General features: G+C 34.7%; 1 protein-coding gene across 6 annotated transcripts in view; it reads left to right on the top strand.

Annotated features, from left to right (window-relative positions):
• Window positions 1–5,432: 5,432 nt before the first annotated feature.
• The window catches only part of LOC101901148 (homeotic protein antennapedia), a 281,076-nt gene continuing 264,529 nt past the window's right edge, over window positions 5,433–21,979 (top strand). For 3 of the 6 annotated variants that reach the window (XM_059126632.1, XM_059126634.1, XM_059126635.1), the window contains exon 1: window positions 16,005–18,008. The gene's annotated coding sequence lies outside the window, so the exon portion shown is untranslated. Of the gene's footprint in view, window positions 5,511–16,004; window positions 18,009–21,979 lie in introns of those variants that run through there. The other 3 variants (XM_059126636.1, XM_059126638.1, XM_059126639.1) reach the window with 3 other exon arrangements.

Genomic DNA, 21,979 nt, shown 5'->3' with positions numbered 1-21,979 from the left:
GTTATGAGGTATCACATGGTCGGCCTCGCACGACTATAGCCTTTTTACTTTTTTTGGCCCTGGGTTGAAATGGTTGTTTTTGTAACAAAAAAGCAAGATAAAATCGCACCAGTAAGGCCTGATAGACGGTGGCCATTAGGATTCACTCTATTGTGTTTCTAATGTCGGTATTTTGGCATGATTCAATATTGTTCCACTAAACTTGACAGAGTATACTGGGCCGCATACTATACCACAGGCCGGTCTATCACGTTAGTAGAGGATGACAAGTTGTTGTCACCAAAAGTTTGAGAACTTTAATCCTACCTCTTATATTACCGCAGATAGCTGTGGTATGAGCGGGAAAGTCAATTGAATGTGACTTATCGACGGTCATATTCACATATTTTCATTTCCTCCCAATAAACAAGTGAAAGAGCTGTAAGTTCGACCGGGCTGAACTTTGAATACCCTCCACCATTTGGAACGATTTTGGAAATTTTCAAAAAAATAAAATCCGTTACAAATTCTTTTAAAGTCTTAAAAATACCGAATGTAGCCGTTATATGAAAGTCTATACGACAACGACGACGTACATAGGCAACTTTTATCAAAAGCCATTACAATATTCAAATGCGAAACTTGAAAAAAAGTTCGGTCAATAAATTCGCTAAAATAATCAAAATACCGAATATCGGCAGGTATCATTATATGGGGGCTATACGAAGACGTGGACCTGCACAGACAATTTTCTGTCATAAGCTACAGTATCCATTAAGAACTTCAAATACCAAATTTGAAACGATTCCGGTGAATAATGTCGCTAAAATCATCAAAATACCGAATATCAGGATGTGCCGTTATATGGGAGCTATACCTGTACAGACAATTTAATGAAATAGGCCGTGGTATCCAATTTTCAATACCAAAAGTCCTGCGGACATAATATACATTTGAGTAAAATTTTATCAACCTACTTCATTTCATTCGTAAGCTAAAATGATTTCCATAGAAAGACAGACGGATGGATAGACAGACGGACATTGCTAAATCGACACAGAATTTTATGCTGATCAAGAATACATACTTTGTGGAGTCTAATATATATATTTCGAGGTGTTACAAACGGAATGACAAATTGTATGTACCCTCCATACTATGGTGGAGGGCATAAAAAGGCGTTAAGATCAACAAGGTTTTTATAAGACTGATCGGAAATGTAATCGATAATGGGTCTAAACGCCACGAGTGTACAATCATCCACACACGTGATTGTCTCAATGTTGTCAGGAGGGCGTGAAATACCAGAAACGTAGAAATTACTTCCTGAGATATTGCTCCACCTTAGGGAACTCTCCATTTCACTCTACTGACCTTTGACTTATTGTTTCTAAATTTGTATGTATGACTGGCGTTCACACGACCTAACGCTCCAAACTTGACAGGAAAATATTACATTCAATTCCTCAAACAATACGGCGTAATTGACTGTGTAAAATTGTAGAAACCCCAGCTACTATGCGTGTAAAAGCCATGTAAAACTGTTGTTGAGAAATGTTGTTTCCAGAAACCGTATTGGAGCTCAGCTGCTGAAAAACTCTCTCTCAGATGCCAACTAACTTTTTTCCCTCACAGCTAGTATCCGCTCGTTTGCTAGTGCTCAATGCTCGTCACGCTCATTTGCCAGTCCTCCTGGAATATTTCTTATTTCAGATATTCAACAAGATGTTTCACAGCGAACTGCTGCCGCTTAAACTATATCCCGAAATCTCCGGTATCTTACCTAAACATCAGATGAGTAGGTGAGTTTTCTGAAGCGAGAGAGAAGAGCAGCGTTCAGACATTGTGTGTCTTGTGTTCAATTAATTAATGGTAATGGGCTAATCTGAACTTAGAGAAATTGCGGATTGCCAAGTTACGTCATTTGTTGTGGGCACACGATAGAATATGGGTTTAATGAACTGTGAAAGTCTGCTTTTGGGTACGTCTTTATTCTCTGGCCAAAATGTAAAGCCATCAATTTACTCAATCAGCGCCATGCACATCTGGTCATGACCAAGGGCCGAATGCCTTTATTTATAATATGCGTTGAAATCTCCGAGCACCAGAAAGTTATTGTCTTCCAAGAGTAAACCAATGTTAAGAATATAACGTAGACGCAGCAATCTAACGGCGGTTCTGCACTGGACGAACGGTCAAGCTTAAGCGAAATAGCGAATATACAGGATAGAGTGGTGCTGGTGTATATGCTGTCGATGTAGCTTTTCTGGAAACACAGCCACTCGCTGCATCCGTTACATCTCAACGAGAACAACCTATGGTGGATTCGATCAAATCAAACAGATCAAAACCAAAACCGATTATGGTCCAGATGCGGCTCGAACAAATGAAATCAGGAGCAAAAATTCGGGGTAAAAATTATCAGATAAGTGGACAAACCGGCCACATAGTTCTCTAGTCAAGGAGCAGATCAAAATCTCCATAAGCATGCCTAGAAAGTCCTATAGCAAAAAAATGTATCTGAAAATGTCCCGTGCAAAATTGTAATGGAAAAATTTTTTAATTTATTCACAGAATGCAAACAATTTCGTACAACTTTGCGATACATTCTAATATACCAATATTTTATAATATTAGAGAGGAATACCCAAAACATGCTACTAACGTTTGCGTTTTTGTATTTCGATTCTACAACGTTTGTATATATGTGTGTATGTACATATGTACATGGTAGGCCATTAAAGGCGTTAACTATTATTGTGCTTTCTCTTCACTTTTTCACCATATTTATTTTATTTATTTATTTGCTATCTGTCAGTTGTTCATTCGTTTGTTTTGCCGATTCTACAACGCACGCAGTTTTCTATTAATTTTCCAATAATTCACTCTGTTAACATAGACAAATGTAGCCACCTCTTTTTTACGCCCACCGACTAGATTTATTTTTGTTACATTGACTAGTTTTTTTTTTGCTGAATCAAAACTGCGTTTGGAGGTTTATTAGATTTTGGTTTTGTTATAAATATTTGATTAACCCTTTATTGGAATATTTATGTGAAGAACTAAAGTTATGAATAGACATTACAAGAAGAGTAGGATAAATATTTGGAAAGCGTTCATTATGTAAATTTGTCATTCCGTTTGTAACACCTCTAAATAATTGTCATAAAGCCCTATTCTATGTCGATTTAACGATGTCCGTCTGTCTATCTGTTGGATTCACGATACAGCCCACACTATTTGACGTAAAATTTGCACAGTTGTTTTTATTGTTTCTAGGATTGTTGGTATTGGAAATGATATATATCAGTCAACGTTTTGGTATAGCCCCCATATAACAGTACGTACTGATATTCGGAATTTTGATGATTTTTGCAACATTTTGCACGGATTTGTCTAAAAATGGTATTTGTAGTTCGTAATGGGTTCTCCGCTGGCGGAACATTGTACATATAGATCCACGTTTTCGTAGAGCCCCCATATAACGGTACTTTTAGATTTCCGGTATTCTGAAGGTTTTAGCCACACTTTCTAAAGGATTCGTATCAAATTTTGTATTTGTAATTCATAATGGGTTCTACAACCTGTGTCAAAACACTGTCCATATTGGTATAATATTTGTCAAATATCGCAAATTTGAGCATTTTTGACATTATATTTTGACATTTCTGGCGATGAAGTGTGATATTTTTGATTTAAAGGTGCGTTCTCTTTTTGAAAGCCCACAATTTCACAGAACATCACATAACATAAATCCTTATATCAATTGTTCTTCTACCTTCGTCCCAAAATTCCAATTTTTTAAAACATCATGAATCACATATTCTTCGGACGAGGTCTCTGAGTTGGTCCAATTTTTCGCATCCTAGTATGTTCATTAAATTTTGAAAAAGTATTATAATTTTTAAGAATATTTTTGAGTCGTCGATTAAAAAAAAAATAAATATATATTTAAGGTTTCCCGAGATTAAGGACTTCCAAAACTGAAGCGTGGTTTTTGCAAGAATTTATTTGGTATCCAGGCATAAAATTATAACTTTTGAAATAGGGTTTTATGGACTTCCTTTCGAAAAAATCTTAGTTGGGTTTTATTCCAAAATCATGATCTTTTTGTTAAGGACATGCTGGTAAAAAAATAAAAATACTGAATCTTTTAAGTTTTTACCGATTTCCTACCCGGCTGGTGCACCCAATAACTTATTTTAAAATATATAGTTTTGAGGAATAACATATTTTTCTAAAATTTCCAATGCATTTCTTTTATGTCACCTGCCATCTATTACCTGATGGAAAAATTAAAGCCCATATGAATTTTGTTCAATCTTTACAGTTTTATGTCTTTGATATAATGAGCTGTCACTGGAATAATTTAACAGCTGAGTTGGTTGCAGCTTTTTCATCTCACCTTGTAATTAAATATATTTTTAGTATAAATGTATTAAAAATTGCTTGGAGGCTAGTCATAGTGATGTGTATTTATTTACACATATCACTGAACCGAACCGAACCCAAAACCACGGACAGACCCGTCAAAAAATCATTTAAAAAACCGAACCGTGGTTCAAAAGTTAGCATGACCCATTGAACCGAACCAACCCAAATCGGGAGACGCCTTCAACATAACTAAAGCGAAGTGGGTTATTGGTGGAGACATTAACTTTGTGTATTTTGGTAATTACGACATATCACAAGTAAAAGTGAATGCAATGAAAAATATGCCAAATTTTTTTATTTTTTTATAAAATATTTTTTCTCTAAAATTACATTCTACAAATTGTATTTAACACCTTTGTGAACATTTGTTTAGCGTGAGCTAAAGATTTATTTTAATTCATAAATACTGAAGCATCCTTGCGAGTGGTTCATGCATCATCTGGATAAATAAAGGAAAAGCTAACATTCATCCATCTATCCAATCAAGCAACCGGACAGCCAAGCAAGCAAGCAACCATTCATCCAATAGCGTCCATTCATCCTTGCGATCAGGTTTGATTTCCGTTTTAACAAGGCCAAGAGCCAGTGATTAAAAAGCAATTCAAAAGCTAAAGTTGAATAAAAAACAGCATTCAGTACAAGCTGCGACATAGCCGACTGTGAAAACAATAAAACCAAAAACAATGTGAACAACAAAAAGAAAACCCCATAACACATAAAACGCGTGCCTTTTGCTGCGTATAACGTCCTCGGACCATCCAATCATTCATTTCTCGACAAACTTGGGGAACACAACGTCCATCGTCTGTGCAGCATTTATGCGTGCAACATACATACATACAAAGCGACAAGAACGGCGGCGCAACAGAATGCATTCAAGCTTAACAAAAGTGATCGATGAAGTCGAAAATACAATTTATGAGGTGAAACATCGAATTGTCACGATAACATTAGTGTTATGGGGTGGAGGAGAAGACAACAACCGGCATGGATATGGGACTTCAAATATTGGACGGTGTATGAACGAACCAACAAGCACTGGATGAGATTGAGTTTAGTGTATGGATATGCGACATTTGTCATTGTGTCATGTTAAGGTTAGTATTATTTGTTTAAACAGGTTAATTTTTTTGCATAAAAAAAGGGGTAACATGTTTGTCTTAAAAATCATCATTCATAAGGAATGTTCAAAGTTCAACGGTTAAATCAAAAAGTTTATTTTACGATTTCAAGATGCAACATTTTGAGAAAATTCCTCACGTATCTGATTTTTAAAGTGGCATAACTAACATGTTGTTGTGTTGAATGTTATGTGGTTAAATCAAAAAAATGGCAACAAAATATAGGAAAATATTTAAAAAAAAAAAAAACAAATTAACACAATTAAACTGTATTGCTATATAGAAAGAATCTCTGCACACTTAAAACAAAAACCAGACTAAAAAAGACCATTGTTGATCTTTACTAAAATAAAACTACATATTTACAAATTAAATAATGAGTTGTTAACACTCTTCAATAAAATTCGTATATAACACCAATATTACATCAGCTCGAAATTTGAGATCATTTGAGGACTCTGATCACATTTCCCAAATTGACCAAACCTCATATCAAATCCCAAAAAATTAGTTTACTCAGCTTTCACTCAAATGTAAATTATTTCTTTACCACGGACCTTAATTTGATACCACACACAAAAAATAGAGATTTCTGTTAATATAATAATTGAATTTTGTCCGATAAATTTGTACCATATCGAAAAAATAACTCTAGGTACAATTTATATTACACTTACCTAATTTTCTACAAATTCCCATCGGTAATGAGATATGGCTAAAGGTTGTTAAAATTTGACAAACATTTATTTTTTGGGGGTATTGTTAAGGCAACTTCTTATGAAATAGCCGATATAAACTAAGTATGTCCGTAGTATAACTAAATTGTAAAAATTAAAACAAATAAAAAACATTAAGTTCGACCGGCCCGAAGTTTTAATACCCTCCACCTTAGGGCATCGTGATTTCAACAGACAGGCAGACAGACGGACATCGTTAATTCGAAATTATATGCTGATTATAAATGTATATACTTTATGGTGTCTACGACGAAATGTTACAAACGGAATGACAAAGTTAATATACCCTCCTTTCCAAGGTAAAAACTATATTGAATTTTTGAAGAAATTTAAAAAAAAAAAAATGAGCCTACAAAAGACCATACTTTAGATATGTCGGTTTGAAATGTATCAATTGCCTCTTAAAGCACATATAACGGTTCCTCCCAATTTAAATCTTTTGATAGTTTTGATCCTATGTTCTAATTAAATTGACCATTTATAATTATTAGGGTATCTAATTTGTAACAAGAAATATCGAAATCGATTCACGTATTGTATGTCGATCGATTCACATATTGTATGTGGTCTATACATACCACATACAATATTTCCGACAGGTTTTTGAGGATTTAAAGAATACTCTTTAGTGATATAAAAAATACCTTTTATTTGAGGTATTTTTAAGAGTATTGTTTGATCTTAAACCAATTTAATATAAATTCCGTCCGAAAAAAGCCCACGTGCCAGCGACGCACAGTTGTGTGAGATCCTCAAAAACGCTAATTAACCCCGAATTGCAAATTAAATAATGTGTAACTTTAAATTCTTAATCCTGCGTTGCTACTATCCCTCCATACAAATGCTCCCTCCCTACAATGTAAGATGAAAAAACTACAACCAAATTCAGACTGCTGTTATTTCTAAGCCACTCGTCCGACAGCTGATAAAATTATTCCAGCATTTTGGTGAGAATTGGTGAGAGAATCGGTGAGAGCATTTTGGTGAAAATTTTCCAAAAAAAAAAATGTTATTCGTGATGGAATTTAAGCGTGATAGTGTGATTTCTTTAAATTTGGCTGGAAAACAAAAACTGGCTATAGTTAGAGCACTCCAGCATTTAAATGTGAATAAATCTTTTGTGTCTCGTACCAACGCTCGTTACTGTGATACTGGTAACGAATTTGGTTTTCGCCGATGAGAAAACATTCGTTGTCCAGCAGTTTGTAAACAAACAAAATGATCATGTTTACTTGCCAAAGAGGTCAGCTAAAAATGTGCACCTTCGGTTGGCCACCAGAACTCAAGCCGGTGGGCGCTCTCCGTTCGTATTAATCGTCCGTGGAATCAGAATAAATGCCGAATATTATCGTGAAAATATTCTGGAGGGTGTATTAAAGCCTTGGACACTCAAACATTTAGGCCGCAGACTTTGGACATTCCAACAGGACTCAAAGGAAGGAAAATACCAAAGTGTCGATCACCGCACAGCAACATTCGGGCAGCGTGTGACCGTTGGCCGTTTGAAGGCCAATCGTACCTAAGGTGACCAATTCGAACAAATTTTAACTTATTCTAAAATTTGATGCTATTTCTGACATTTATTGCTTTGATTCAATAAAATCAATAAAAATTAAAAATTATGGCGTTTGACTTTATTGCAGTTGGCCCCCATAACAGTATTGACCCCATGTTCTGTATTTTGATTGTATAATTATTGTACCTCCCGATTTGCGGTATTTTGATGATGTTAGCAACAATTTCTGATGATATACCGAAATTAAAATTGAGTATTTACAGTTTATAGTGGGTTCTATTTCCTGTCGCAGAAAATGGTATATAGAGGTCCATATTTTCCTATAGCCTCTATATATATATTCCCATATTCGCTATTTTAATCATTTTAGCCTCAGTTTTTAACGTATTCGAATATTTTTTATAGAATTGTTTGAAATATAGATTCTATATCTCTAATGACAGAAGTAACGCATACCCTTTGAAGGCTGGAATTTTGGGGTTTTGAGACATATTATTACATGAGGTACAAAAAGTTCGTCCTGACAGAACTTAGCTGCTTTCTTACTTGTTTAATTTTCAAGCCTTTTACACCTTCTATCAAAGAAGTAGATTTCAAAAATAGGTTTAAAGTTTGATATGTAAACATCAACATGTATCTAAAAAATCAACACAAGTACCGAACTATTTTCGTTTTTTAAGTCGAATCGCCATTTAGTTTAGTGCAGAAAATTGAAAACTTATGTTTCCATTTTATTTTTTAACATTGTTAATCCTTTTTTTGTGTTAAAACTAGAATGTAATTGTTTGTCATTGAAAAATACAGTTGGGTCAATCAAAAACATTCCCAACGTTATTAGTTTGTAGATTTTAGGATATAGACCTGGCATATTTCGGTAATACGGACGTACAAAACATTGTAACATGTCCCGATTAAACATTTTGTACGCTTAATTCAAATATAGATCTGAAATATATTGTATTTGAAAATTGGAAGCTCGAGTATGATAGTAAATGTTATGAGTATTCGATTTTGCAAATTAGACTACCTTTATGTTTGTGCCATAGTTTTATATTGAATAGATTTTCTATCAGCATGATAACATAGAATTCTTTCAAAAAGTACTCCCTTGAGTTTAGCTTCTTCACAATCTTTATTCATAAAAAATTACATTGCAATGAGTCCACTTTTCACACCTTTGCATGAAACCATAAAATTTCAAAATAAATACTAAATGCTACGACAATGTTGACAGATGAAATTGACCTAATGGTTAGGCGGTCAAGCTAGCCAGTCAGTCGGGTAAAAAAAACTTACTGCACATGCAACACCACCCCTAAAATAATGTTGGCACTTTATGGTTTGTTTTGATTTTCAACTAATTTTTTATGTGTATTTCATATGATTTAATGCAATAACAATTTGACGATGTCAGTAATAAAAGTTAGTTCGAAACCCCAACAAAAAACGTACGCTATGTACAACATGTCAGGCAATCTGGTACCAAACGGTCTCGACTCGTGTTTTTTTTTTTTTTTTTTTTTTTTTTTTTTTGTTTTGTATTTGCCCTACAGCAATTCAGTTCAGCTGTGATGATGCTAGCGTTAGAGCAAATGCCTAGTCTAGCATCGTTTGAAAATCAAATTTATGTGTGAATACTTTCAACAGAGTATGGAAAAAGTATTGCAACAACAACATAGACGATGATAGAAACGACAACAACAACACACAGTCGAGTAGAAAACAACATGGCTCACTCATGGGACACACCATAAAGCAAAATAATAATGTAATTCGTCACACTTAACGCATCCGAAAGCATCCCTCTCTGTTGCTCTCATGGTAAACTTGCATACGATCATCTCATTTTCTCCCAGTCATTCATCTTTATGAATTACTCTCGTAGACATCGTTATTACCATCGCTCAACTAAACGCAACCAACACTCATTCACGCACAAAATTTAGCTGCCAGCTGTCTCTCTTCGAGACCTAGGGAACTTTATTGTTGTGAAGGCAACGACAACGTTGCGTTGACGATGACGGCAACGCCTCTGCTAAAGACTCTTGTCAGTTGATAAAACTGAAATGAAAATGCTTTATGAGTTCGACTCCTCCCCGTTTGTGGCCCGGTTTATTGCCAATTGGAAGTGGGTATGGTGTTTGTTGCTGTTGCCGAGTCTTTGTTGTTTTCACGCGTCAAACGGTCATTTCAAATTAAAAAAGAAGAGTTTGTTATGAAACGCACGTGGTTTCTGCGAGAGAATAATTGCCAAGGAAGTGAGAGGAAGCAATCCAATGCGAGAGAGCTATATTATCAAACACAAAGAGTCAAACTCTTTGCGTAGTTTGCCGACAATACATTGAAATGAATGATGTGAGAAATTGAGTGTTGTGCTCATAAACAACGCAGTTGTTGTAATATATCTTGGTGTGTTGGTTGGTGGTGTTCTTTGTGTTACTTCAGAGATTTTACGCCATGATTATTTTGCCGACGGCAAAAATGGTCGTTAGTTTGTTCTTTGTTTAAGTGGATCTGCTTGTTTCCACCCTCAGAGGCAAAGTCATCGGAAGCAGATCTCCCATTAATCATAAGTAATTAGAAAACGTATGCATGCTATATGTTTTGACTCTATATGAATACCGTTGCGGCAAGTCATCAAAAAGGTTTGAAGACTTTGTTAGAATATTTTTGAATTGCGAGATTTGGACCATGTTGAGAAAGTTTTGAAACTTAACTGTTTTATCTTATTCCAAAATTAATATTTCACAAATCGTATTGGCTTCTCTTTTAGAGGTCTGCCAAGTCTCAACAATAATCACGTAACTCGGTGAACTCCGTCGGCATCTTACACCATCGCCACTGTATTTGTTTGAGCATCATTCTGTACTAAAGTGTTTCGCTTTTGTATATTTTCCCCGTAAATAAGACTACAGTTAACTTTGGTATTTGTCTGTTGCTCCCCTTTTGATATCATTTCATTAATACCCTCTCATTTCTACATCCCCGGGAAGCAACATAGTTTGGAGCTCACTCATATTGTGCTGTGCCGTTGAGGGATTCAGGAATTCCCTGCATGAAACTAAGCACAGCTTGCCTTGATTGTGCTCCACGACAACATTCATGCATACATATTTGCAATGTGTCCGTGGGTTTGTAGTCTTATGTTTGATGTTGAGAGTTTGTCAAGAGAATGTGTTACACATTTCATTTCCCTCTACCCAGAGCCCTCTAAGTTTGTTCTGAGTCCTTATTCAGAGTATTAGCTTTGTAGAGTTGCATGGTTTATGAGCTCAATTTGGATTTTTCTTAACCAACATAAATTCGTTGCCATTTCAGAGAGGAAGAGATTTATTTTGAAATAGGGTTACCAAGTTTAAATAGCGGCCTAATTCCAACTTAAAACATGTACAGTTTGGGTTTCTGTAAATATCTACTTCTGCCTTTTACTCGAATGGTAACTGGAATCGGCAAATCGAAACATTGCTCATAGAAATGGGTTTCTTCAAAAAATGTTACTAGAATTCGATTACAAAAATCAATAATTTGTTTTTAGTTTGTCGAGTGGTACAAAAAAGCAAAAACCATTATCTGCCCTTAAAAAATAACATTTTCAATACTTTTTTCTTTCAAAACAATTACAACAACACGACCTTACACGTCCCAACAATCGGAAGCCGTCTTTATATGGGGGCTTTGTATATCTTAGACATGTTTTGCGAGGAGTTGTTGGACGATATTAAAATGCGTTTGTAGTGCATATATTTCACTCAAAATTACAACTTAAAGACAAATGAGTTTAAAATTCGACGGAAGCCTTATGTTGAGAAAATCCGGACAGATTGGTTAGGATTTATACAAAATAGTTAACCAATTTTATAAATGTTATAGAGAGAGAACTTCTCCATTTTTTGAGAATATGAAACGAAAAATGACAACGTATTTGTTTGGAAATGCGTTTGAATTAAAACTTAATCTTGAAAGGTATTGCTTACTGAAGTCTACATAAAAAGTGAATATATACATCAATTGATTAAGATCGAAACTTTAAATATATAAAATTGATTTTGATTGATTTGATTTTAAATTGAATTTTCTACGTATGCTGTCTTATTTCGTAACGAATAGCATTGCTATAATGAGCATATTATTACATTAGCAAGGCTTATATTAATCAAATGAAACATTTATATGGGGCTTGTAACTACATCTAAACAAATTCGTTTTATATTTGGTATACTTTTTTGGTCGACACTTGATTGTATGATGCAAGATTCATTATAAATGGAAACTTATCATTTTTGTGCGTTATATACATAAATTCGGAGAAAATTATGCATGGAAGCTAGTTAGCACTTGGCAACTTTTAGCAGAAACATTTTTGGTCAGTATGTGATACCTTGTATCGAATTTTATATCGGGATTATAGCTGTTTATGGTATCATATTTACGAAATTCATCATCAACAAATTAATGGTGAGATTGGATTGATATTTACGAACATATACTTTCATGTGAGCATATATTGGTCAATAGAAAGCTTTTGCATACCAATTAATGTCATAAATATAAACAAGTAAGCAAAGGCTACAGTCGAGCGGGGCCGACCGTTGAATACCCTACAACACTATAATAAATGATAAATTTTATATAGGCGAGATACTCGAAAGAATTCCACAAGATATTTTAACAAATAATATAAGAAAAATATCAGGTTCCGAACCAATATTTCCCAAAGACCTATAATCTCTCAGAAGTGGGAAAAAATTAACATTTATTATTGGTTTTTGACTGAAACGCATCTATATGAAATACAGACATTTGACAATATTCTTCAACGAAATAGTCAGAAGTGCGTCTTTCCTGTATTTGTGAATTCTCCAAAAAGCGACTGGAATGGACATTTTCGTATTTTGTCTACAAAAGTTCGCAAATTCCTTCACACATTGAATATTTTTGGATGGTCATCCAAAACTGCTTGGCTTTTGCAATGTCCGGTAACCCCCATTCAAATGAGCGTGAGGACCGGGCGATAATTACGACCTGCTGACAATTTTGCAGTTTTTGGTCCATTTCAACCCTAAATATATGGCGATCATTTCCAAAAAGAGTAGACTTCTATTCTGACCCTCATCTTATCCCCATGCAAAATTTCGTAAGGATCGGTCCATAAATGCGATCTGTATATGATATCCTGATATCCTAACTACTTAGTTTTGTTAGCTGAAGAAATATTACCAAATGTTTAATTCAAAATGAAAATATGCCAAAAATATGACAAAATGGAAAAAATATGAGAAAATTTTAAAAAATCAATATTTTCATCTTTAGAGAGATATTTTTATGCGATTTTTTAGACGTTTTTTGTTTCCTGCCAAGAGGCCATTCTGAATTAATGAGAACTGTCGAAATCAGTTCAGCCGTTCTCGACATATATGAGATCTTTCAAGCATATCTTCTTTGATAGTCATATATATCGCACATATATTGCTATATATCCGATTTGTTGTATCTTAACATCAATGTAAAGATCAGAAGTAACCTTGTCATGGCTTTGTGATTTCGCCGGGATTTAAAATTTTGGCGGTTTAATGAAAAATTTTGAATTTTTTCAACAAAAAAGATATTGTCTATTTTACCCGCTAAATATTATCCGATGACCACCCAAATTGGTAGGCTTCTTCCCGCCCTAAACTCTAGCTACATGCGAAATTCCGCGTCGATTGGTCTATAATTGCGACCTGTATAGCCACTGTAAAATCCGACATTTTTTCAGTATTTGGTCCATTTCAACCCCTAAATATTATGCGATTATCTCCAAAAGAAATAGGGTTCTATTCTGAACTTAACCCCACCGCCATTCTAAATTTCGTGATGATCGGGCCATAATTGCGACCTGTAGAGTGATAAGAAATTAACATGGACAGACGGACAGACGGACAGACGGACGGACGGACATACATAGCTAGATCAACTCAGCTCGGCGAGCTAGGAAGATCCATATATACTTTCCTATATGGGAAACCAATATTTCGAGGTGTTACATAAATCCTGGCCCAATCAAACTTATAATACCCCCAACACATAGTGTTGTAGGGTATAAATAGGATCTCGTATAAAGATGAGATGGTGCACTCCTCTTGATATTGGCCAAAATTCAAGTTCTTAAAAAATTCTAAATGTTTGTGTTCCATAGGGCGGTATTAAAAAAAAGAATAATTATAAATATTTTGCACAGATGTTTTTGTATAAAGAGCTCTATTAACATTACTTAATATCTTAACAAGTAAAAAAGCTGTAAGTTCAGACGGGCCGAACTTTGAATATCCTCTGTCATAGGCTGTAGTATCCATTATGAACTTCGCTTAAATCACTAAAATGCCGAGAATAGGGAGGTACCATTATATGGGGGCTATACCACAAAGTGGACCTACATGGTCCATTTTCAATGTCAAAAGTGCTGCAGACATAATATACATTTGAGTAAAATTTTATCAACCTACTTCATTTCGTTCGGAAGCTAGAGTGATTTCCACAGACGGACGGACATAGCTAAATCGATATAGAACTTTATGCTGATCAAGAATATATATACATTCTATGGAGGAGGGAATAAAACGACGCTCGTAAAATGTAAATGTTCCGATTTTTTTAATGTAATATCTCCACTAATTTATTCTTAAGAATATGTATTGCTTCGCTAGTACTGAAGGCCCATCGTGGATAAAATATAATAATCGCATTAACTAAATGTATGATCCCACGAACAGGTGTACATTAACTGTTTTGGTAACCCTGTGCAGTTTTTATAGTTTTTCGATAAATATAGAACTTCAATTTGAACAGGCTAATTGACAGAATTGACATTGACAAAAACTATTAATGACGAGTTGAAATATTTTTCTTTTTATAAATTTTTAAAAATAAAAATGTCAAATAAGCAATCCTATTCTGCATTCTTCAATTCATGCTAACTTAAATACGCACAGAGTAACAAAATCACCAGCCAACCAACAAAAATTCTCACATAAACTTGTCAAAGAAAATGTTGTGAGTAAAAACCGAAGGAAGAACCCAAAATATACACAAAACAAAACCCTGCAAAGGAAACAAATCACAATAACTCACTCAAATTCTACGAAGAAACCAGCATAGGGCTCTCCCTCTCTATACTCTTCACATTGTAGTCTGACTGTGTGTGTGTGTGCGTGGGTCTCTGTTATATTCTGTGGAGAGCCCTGCAAAAGCACTGTGAAAAGAAAAATTCACACAATAAATTTCGCAAAACAGACCCAGGAATACTTTATTGCTTCGGCGCTACGCGTGGTCACTCAAAACATTTGCTTGCCGCAAAATTTACGAGACGCAACGTCAACGTAACGGCGATGTTGACGCCGGCAATGTGGCACAGTTGATGTTGGCTGCTTCGCTGAGAACATAAATAACCGAATATGAGTCAACGAAGAACACCCGCTGAGTTAGAGAGGGGTTTTTTTCAGCAGAGTAATAGTTTTATGTGCACAGTGGGTTTTATTATGTGATGAATTTATTGTCTCAGAAGAGAACAGTGCTTGGAAAATGAGAGAAGATTGGCGGGTAGGTTGGATGAATAGATGGCTGGTCGCTCGCAATGTAGGTGGCTTGCTTGCAATGTTTGTGCTCTTTTTGTGATTCAGCTCATTGAGTGTCTTATAAGATTATTTATAAAGTGAAGTTGGAAATGCCAACAGAGCCGTCAGCTGTGTCATTGGCAGAACTCTTTGTAAGGGACACATACACGCATGTACATATGTAGGTTTGTGTGTTTGTCATGTGTGCTGTATTATTTATATGAGAACATTGAGGTTTTGTGTGGCCATTGTTGTTGTCGTCGTTTGCCTTTTGCTCAGCGTACTCAGGCTGCTTACAATACGAATTTCCTTTCCCCCTTTTACTAGACTAGCTTGTTCGTTCAGCATATGTTTGTTTGCCCGATGAGTTGTTTAGTAGCTTTTCTGAATATCCACATTGCCGGAGGCGGCTGCGGTGGCGTAGCTTTTGACGTACGACAACAACGTCGGCGTTCAAACGCTGTGCGGCGCAATAAATTTCTTTTTATACTACAATTTCATTACGGATCTCTGGTTTGCCTTTTGTTGGTGTGTTCCGACTCGACTCGTATCGAATTGAATTAAGAAATTCTACATGTTTACGCGGCGCTCTTCTGCAGCACCAGAACCACGAGAAGAACCAGAAGAAAAAAGCAGCAGAAAGTCAGAAGGAACCAGAAGAAAAAATCAACCAACGACACAAAACACAGCAAGCCAAAGTGTTTTTGCTCGAATTTTTCACATGTATATGCTACGAAACGTATAGTTTATGGGTTTAGTTCGATAGAAGTCGTAAAGAAATCAACATCATCACAAAACAATACTAATAGTAATAAAATAATAGCCATAAAAAATTAGCAAAAGAACAAAATGCAATTGAAACGGTCATAAAAAGGCAAACTTTTGTAGACCACAAATCGGGGAATAAATATCAAACTAATAAAATTAGACGACGGTCTCGGCAAAATGGTCAAAAAATGGTTTTCGAAATAGTGATAATGTCATAAGCTGGCTGGCTTATAATTTGTGAATGAATATTTTCCTTTCTATAAACTATTGTATGGAACCTCCAAACTCTGTAACCTCGTAAATAACATAGTTTTGGGCCACAATAGGAAAAAATAACGTAGGAGTTTAAAAACAAATTCCAATTACAAAGGGACTGACAATAAGAAAAAAGGGCATACAAGGGCTGTTAGAAGAGCAGCCATAGGAAAACACAAGTCACAAGTGGTGGCTGGATGGCTGGCTGCTGATGATGATGAATTCGGTATTTAGGGGAAGGCACACTCCGGCATCAGTTTTACATTGACAAGAGCAACAACAAAAACAATTACAGCTACCAGTGCATGTACGAAGTGCGAAGCAGCAGCAGCGGCAGCAATACCAACCAAACAACCAACAAATATCGCACACACGCACACATTCATAGGCAGGCTGGCAGCCATAGAAGACGGCAGCAGCCATCATCAATAACAAACAGCGTCCTCCGTATCGCCATTGCCGGATCATCATCAATGCTTATATCGTTCGGTAGACTAATACTACTGCTACGCGGTCGTCAACACAACACATCATAGACAGGCAGTCAGTCAGTCATAAAAATAATCATAACAATAATCGTAAAAACTGAAATTTATTCGTATGTTTACAGTCCATCCAAACAAAACGGTAGCGCGTTGGTAGACATAATCAAGGCATTAGATACCAACTACCAACAACAAAAACAAAAGAACTTACAATGTACTAACTGCTGCCACAGATAAAAATTGGACAAAAAAAAACAACTATAATTCAAAGAATGATACAAAAAATCAGCAGCAGCAACAACAATCTAAACATAAGGCAAATACAAGGCCGGTAGATGAATGGCAATAAAAACAAAGACCAAAAACAAAAATTAATAAATTACTTAAACACCTGAAGAGGAGCGAAGCAACAACAATTAAAAACATCCATTCAAAACAAACAAAAAAGAAGGCATAGTTGTGGAAGACCACATAAAAATAAATCATTAAGGAATAATTAATTAAATACTAAAAAACCAACACGAAAAAATAATAAACAAACAAAATTAGTGCAATAAACAAAAAATAAAAAAGAATCATACAGTGCCAATTATCAAATTTTGAAAAAAGCAAATTGAAACATTGAAATTGGTTATAAAACTTTATGTAATAGAAAACAAAACGCAACACCCCCTCTCTTATTATAATTAATGCCAAAAGTATTTTAAAAATAAAGAAAAAAGAAACAACAACAACCATAAAAGAAATCATAGTTAATCTTTCTAGTCTCATCATTAATGAAATTAGTAATAATTTAAAATTTAATTTAAATAAATTAATTTGTATTACAAAATTAAAAAAAAAAAAACAAAAATATTTCAATATTAAATAATAAATCTGTTACCACTGTCAATCCATTGTCATCTGCTTGTGCAACGAAGAAAAAAAAACTAGTGCATCATAACTTTCGAAACATTTTTTATTGTGTATGTGCAAATTCTATGAATGAGGAGCAAGCAAGCAAGATAAAAGAGCAATCTTTGTGTGTTTTTTTGCATTTCTAACAAAACAACGAGGAAAACGACATTTCATTGGAGTCCTTGGGGTGGAGCTGTATTTCATTTTCTACTAGCAAAGGATTAAATGTAAGTACTGCAAAAAGTAGAAATATGTTGGCTGTTTTGCAGCATGGCGAGAAAATTTACAATAGAAACTCATTTTGGGAACAACGAGGATAGGTATGGACAGAACCTTTGGTGAAAGAATCCAAAGTATTTGCCGGAAACATAATAATCAAAAATATTATAAATTCGTTCTATGTTTTCTATGCTTTTTACACATTTTTAAAGTACTTTGGTAGAAAAGCTAATTTCTTTTACTTGGGGTTCCCCCAAAGCCAAGACATTTCTGGCTTCGTCAGTTCAGATGAGATATAGAACTATATAATAGCTTTTACAATTTTTAGGTTTAATAAAAAATATTTAGTATTTATGGATCTCAGTATTTTCGGATCTCTACCAAAATCTACTAAATATCCAAAAATTTCAAAAGTTTATTAACCTAATCCAAAAAGACGACATGTCTTACCGAAATGTTGAATTTTTAGACATTGATTGTACATTTTATATGAAAAAGTTCATATTTTGTATCTTAGATCCCTCAAAAAGACCTCAATAAAAATACAATCAGGCTATATCGCTAGATGGAATAGCATTTAGCTCATTGAATTTTCCATACGATTATTAAATTAGATTCGTTTTAGATTCTTCTTTGTAATATTGCATAAATATTGGCACGAATTATGGCCCTCATACGGCCAATGAAACCGTCACACGCTGCCCGAATGTTGCTCTGCGGTATTTTCGCCCATTCCCGGCGAAGCACTTGCTTGAGGTGATCGTCACTTTGGTATTTTTTAGTGTCAACCTTGCTTTCCAAAATACTCCAGACACAATAGTCCAACGGATTAGTATCCGGAGATTTTGTTGCCCATTGGGGCTGGAAATAAAGCGAGGAACCTCATTTTGTAACCACTCTTGGGTGGCGCGTGCTGAGTGCGATGGTGCTGAGTCCTGTTGGAATGTCCAAGGCCTGCGGCCAAAATATTTCTGTGCCCAAGGCTTCAATACACCCTTCAGAATATTTTTGCGATAATATTCGGTATTTATTCTGATGCCACGGACTATTTATAAGAGCGGAGAACGTCCATCGGCTGTAATGCAGCCCACACCATCACCAAAGCCGGCGCCTGAGTTCTGGTGGCCAACCGAAAGTTAACATTTTCAGATGACCTCTTTGACAAGTAAACACGATCATTTTGTTTGTTTACAAACTGCTGCACAACGAATGTTTTCTCATCGGAGAAACCTAAATTCGGCATTCCACCACCTTCGGCCAAGCGGTGTAACTCTTTAGCTCTTTTAAGTCTATTTTCTTTCTTTTAAGGTGTAAGTTCTTGCACTTTTTGGAATTTCAATGGCTTTACCCCGAGCTCATTCTTCAAAATTTTGCCAATGGAATATTGCGATATGTTAAGCTCACGAGCCTCTTTTCGGCCACTGCGACGCGGGTTTCGACCAAGTCGCTTCTTTACTTTTCGTACCATTTCTGCTGATGTTGCTGTTTTCTTCCGTCCACTTCCTTGGCGTCGGGCTACACTACCAGTATCACGTAACGAGCGATGGTACGAGACACAAAACATTTATTCCCAGTTAAATGCTGGAGTGCTCTACCGATAGCCTTTTGTGGTTTTTCAGCCAAATATAAAAAATCACACTATCACGCTTAGATTCCATCACCAATAATTTTTTTCTTGAAAATGTTTTGTATGCTTGTAAACAATATAGTGATGTCACTGGAATAATTTGAACAGCTGTCGGACGAGGGGTTTAAAAATGACAGCAGTCTGAAGTTGGTTGCAGTTTTTTCATCTAACCTTGTAGTTGGGGGAAAAAATATCAATGATTTCTTAGGGGCATTATATTTAGTTAAAACTGTAATATAGTAACAGTAACAGAACCGATTTAAATCTATGAAATTTTTAACAAAAGACAGTTACTTAGAGTCAAGGATCGCTAACCATAATCTCGGTTATTTCAATTACCTAATATTATATATTGTTACAATGCTACAATTTTCATGAGAGGCTATTTTTCCGTCTCGAAATGTTATTCCATCCAAAAGAGTTTACCACATAAATTGTTTCTTTAGCATGCAATATTTTATGTGGTTCGATCTAAAGATTTTGAATATTCATAATGGCTTGTAAGACATCATCAAACATTTTTATTTTAATAGGTATGTTTTATAACTGCTTTTGGAAATCTTTTTATTTCTACAAAAACAGCAGTTACAAAAAAACTGAATATATTAGGGTTTGCACTTATTCAGGGATATTAATTATAATTGGTGCATAAATAATCAGGTGCTGTGAACAACATTTTCGTTCACTCTGTCTAATCTTTTTTATAAAAACTGTGATTGAACTCTAAAGCTATAATTCAAAAGAGCATTCTGTCAAGAATTATTAGTTTATCACAAAAAATTTACTAAAATTATACATTTCCGATTCCAAAAATCTAATCGGTTCACATAACATACCTGAATAATTGTTTTTGAGTTCGTTATTCTCTATTTTCTATCCTGTATAGTTTGAAAAATTACACTATAAAATTATCACATAGTTGTTTTGCAACTGAGGCCAAGAAAACAATTCGTCCCTGTCTTTGATCTGTTCGTGTTGTATTTTTTGTCGATAGTAATTATTTATTGAACTTGTTTTTATTTAAACGCAATTTTGAAAACATGTACTTCGTCGTAAATTACTAAACATTTGCTAAAATGGAAAATAAATATGTACCTTAACCCTTAAAACCAAACTAATTTATAACCATTTAAAACCGACGGCTTTATATTGTACCCCAATTTATAAAAAATGCAATTCGCGTATTCACACTACCTCCCATGTATAAACATATTATTTAATGGTTTATTCCCATCAATTTTGTTTTGTTCCTTATTTACTCATTTAATTCAATTTAAAAAATTTCACAGTATTTTATCCATAATGCATTTTCTTTTTTGAATTTTTCAATATCCCTCTTGTAGCTTGTCCATTTAATGGATATCCACCGATGCCCATATAGAATAGACAATTTTTGTGAAAATATGAATGGAATTTTCATGGAAGTTCATAAATTTTAAAATTGCAAAAATGCACAACATGTACACTTCATTATACGGCCGCTTTTATAGACTTGAAAAATTTACCCACAGATGAATATGTGTCGTTCTCTCAGATACAACATGCATGCATCGATATATACATGTGTAGGAATGTTGTACATTTGTATTGTATAGCATCATCAGGGCTTAAACATCATCAACAGCAGGCCAGTAGACAACAATGACAGAAAATGCAAAAATGAAAAATATTGGGTAAAAATGATATCAATTGAAATAAATCAATAAATAATAACATAATAATTACTCTCACTATTACCAGAGAATAGGAGATGCAGAAATTGCAAATATTCATATGTATTGGTGCACTGTGAGCACATAAGGAGTCTTTGTAACTTTTTGATTGAAGGTACATAACTGGTGAATAAGTAAATTTAGTTAAAGATTCCGTCGGGAATTTGACTTAATACATATTTGTTAGGAAAATATATTATTTTGAGAAGTTTGTTTTGGAAATCATTTTTAAACAAATTCTTATTTTGAAAAAAATACTCTCATGTACTTGACGGATTTAAATCCATTTTATTAGTATTTTATTTTCTAGTTTTAAGCCACTTAAAAATTCTTATTCCTATTTTAAACAAGTAAACAAGCTGTAGGTTCGGCCGGGCCGAACTTTGAATACCCTCCACCATTTGGAACGAATTTGGCAATTTTCAAAAAATAAAATTCGTTAAAAATTCTGTTAAAGTCTTATAAATATAGAATGTAGCCGTTATATTAGGGTCTATCCAACAACGTGGATCTGCATAGACAACTTTTATCATAAGCCATTACAATATTAAAATACGGAACTTGAAAAAAGTCGGTGAATAATGTAGCTTAAATCATCAAAATATCGAATATCGGGAGGTACCGGTTTATGAGAGCAATA

This window comes from Musca domestica, unplaced genomic scaffold (assembly GCF_030504385.1).
Source record: "Musca domestica strain aabys unplaced genomic scaffold, Musca_domestica.polishedcontigs.V.1.1 4, whole genome shotgun sequence".
NCBI lineage: Eukaryota > Metazoa > Arthropoda > Insecta > Diptera > Muscidae > Musca > Musca domestica.
The sequence above is the reverse complement of the archived record's forward strand: the minus strand, read 5'-3'. Positions and strand labels throughout refer to the sequence as shown.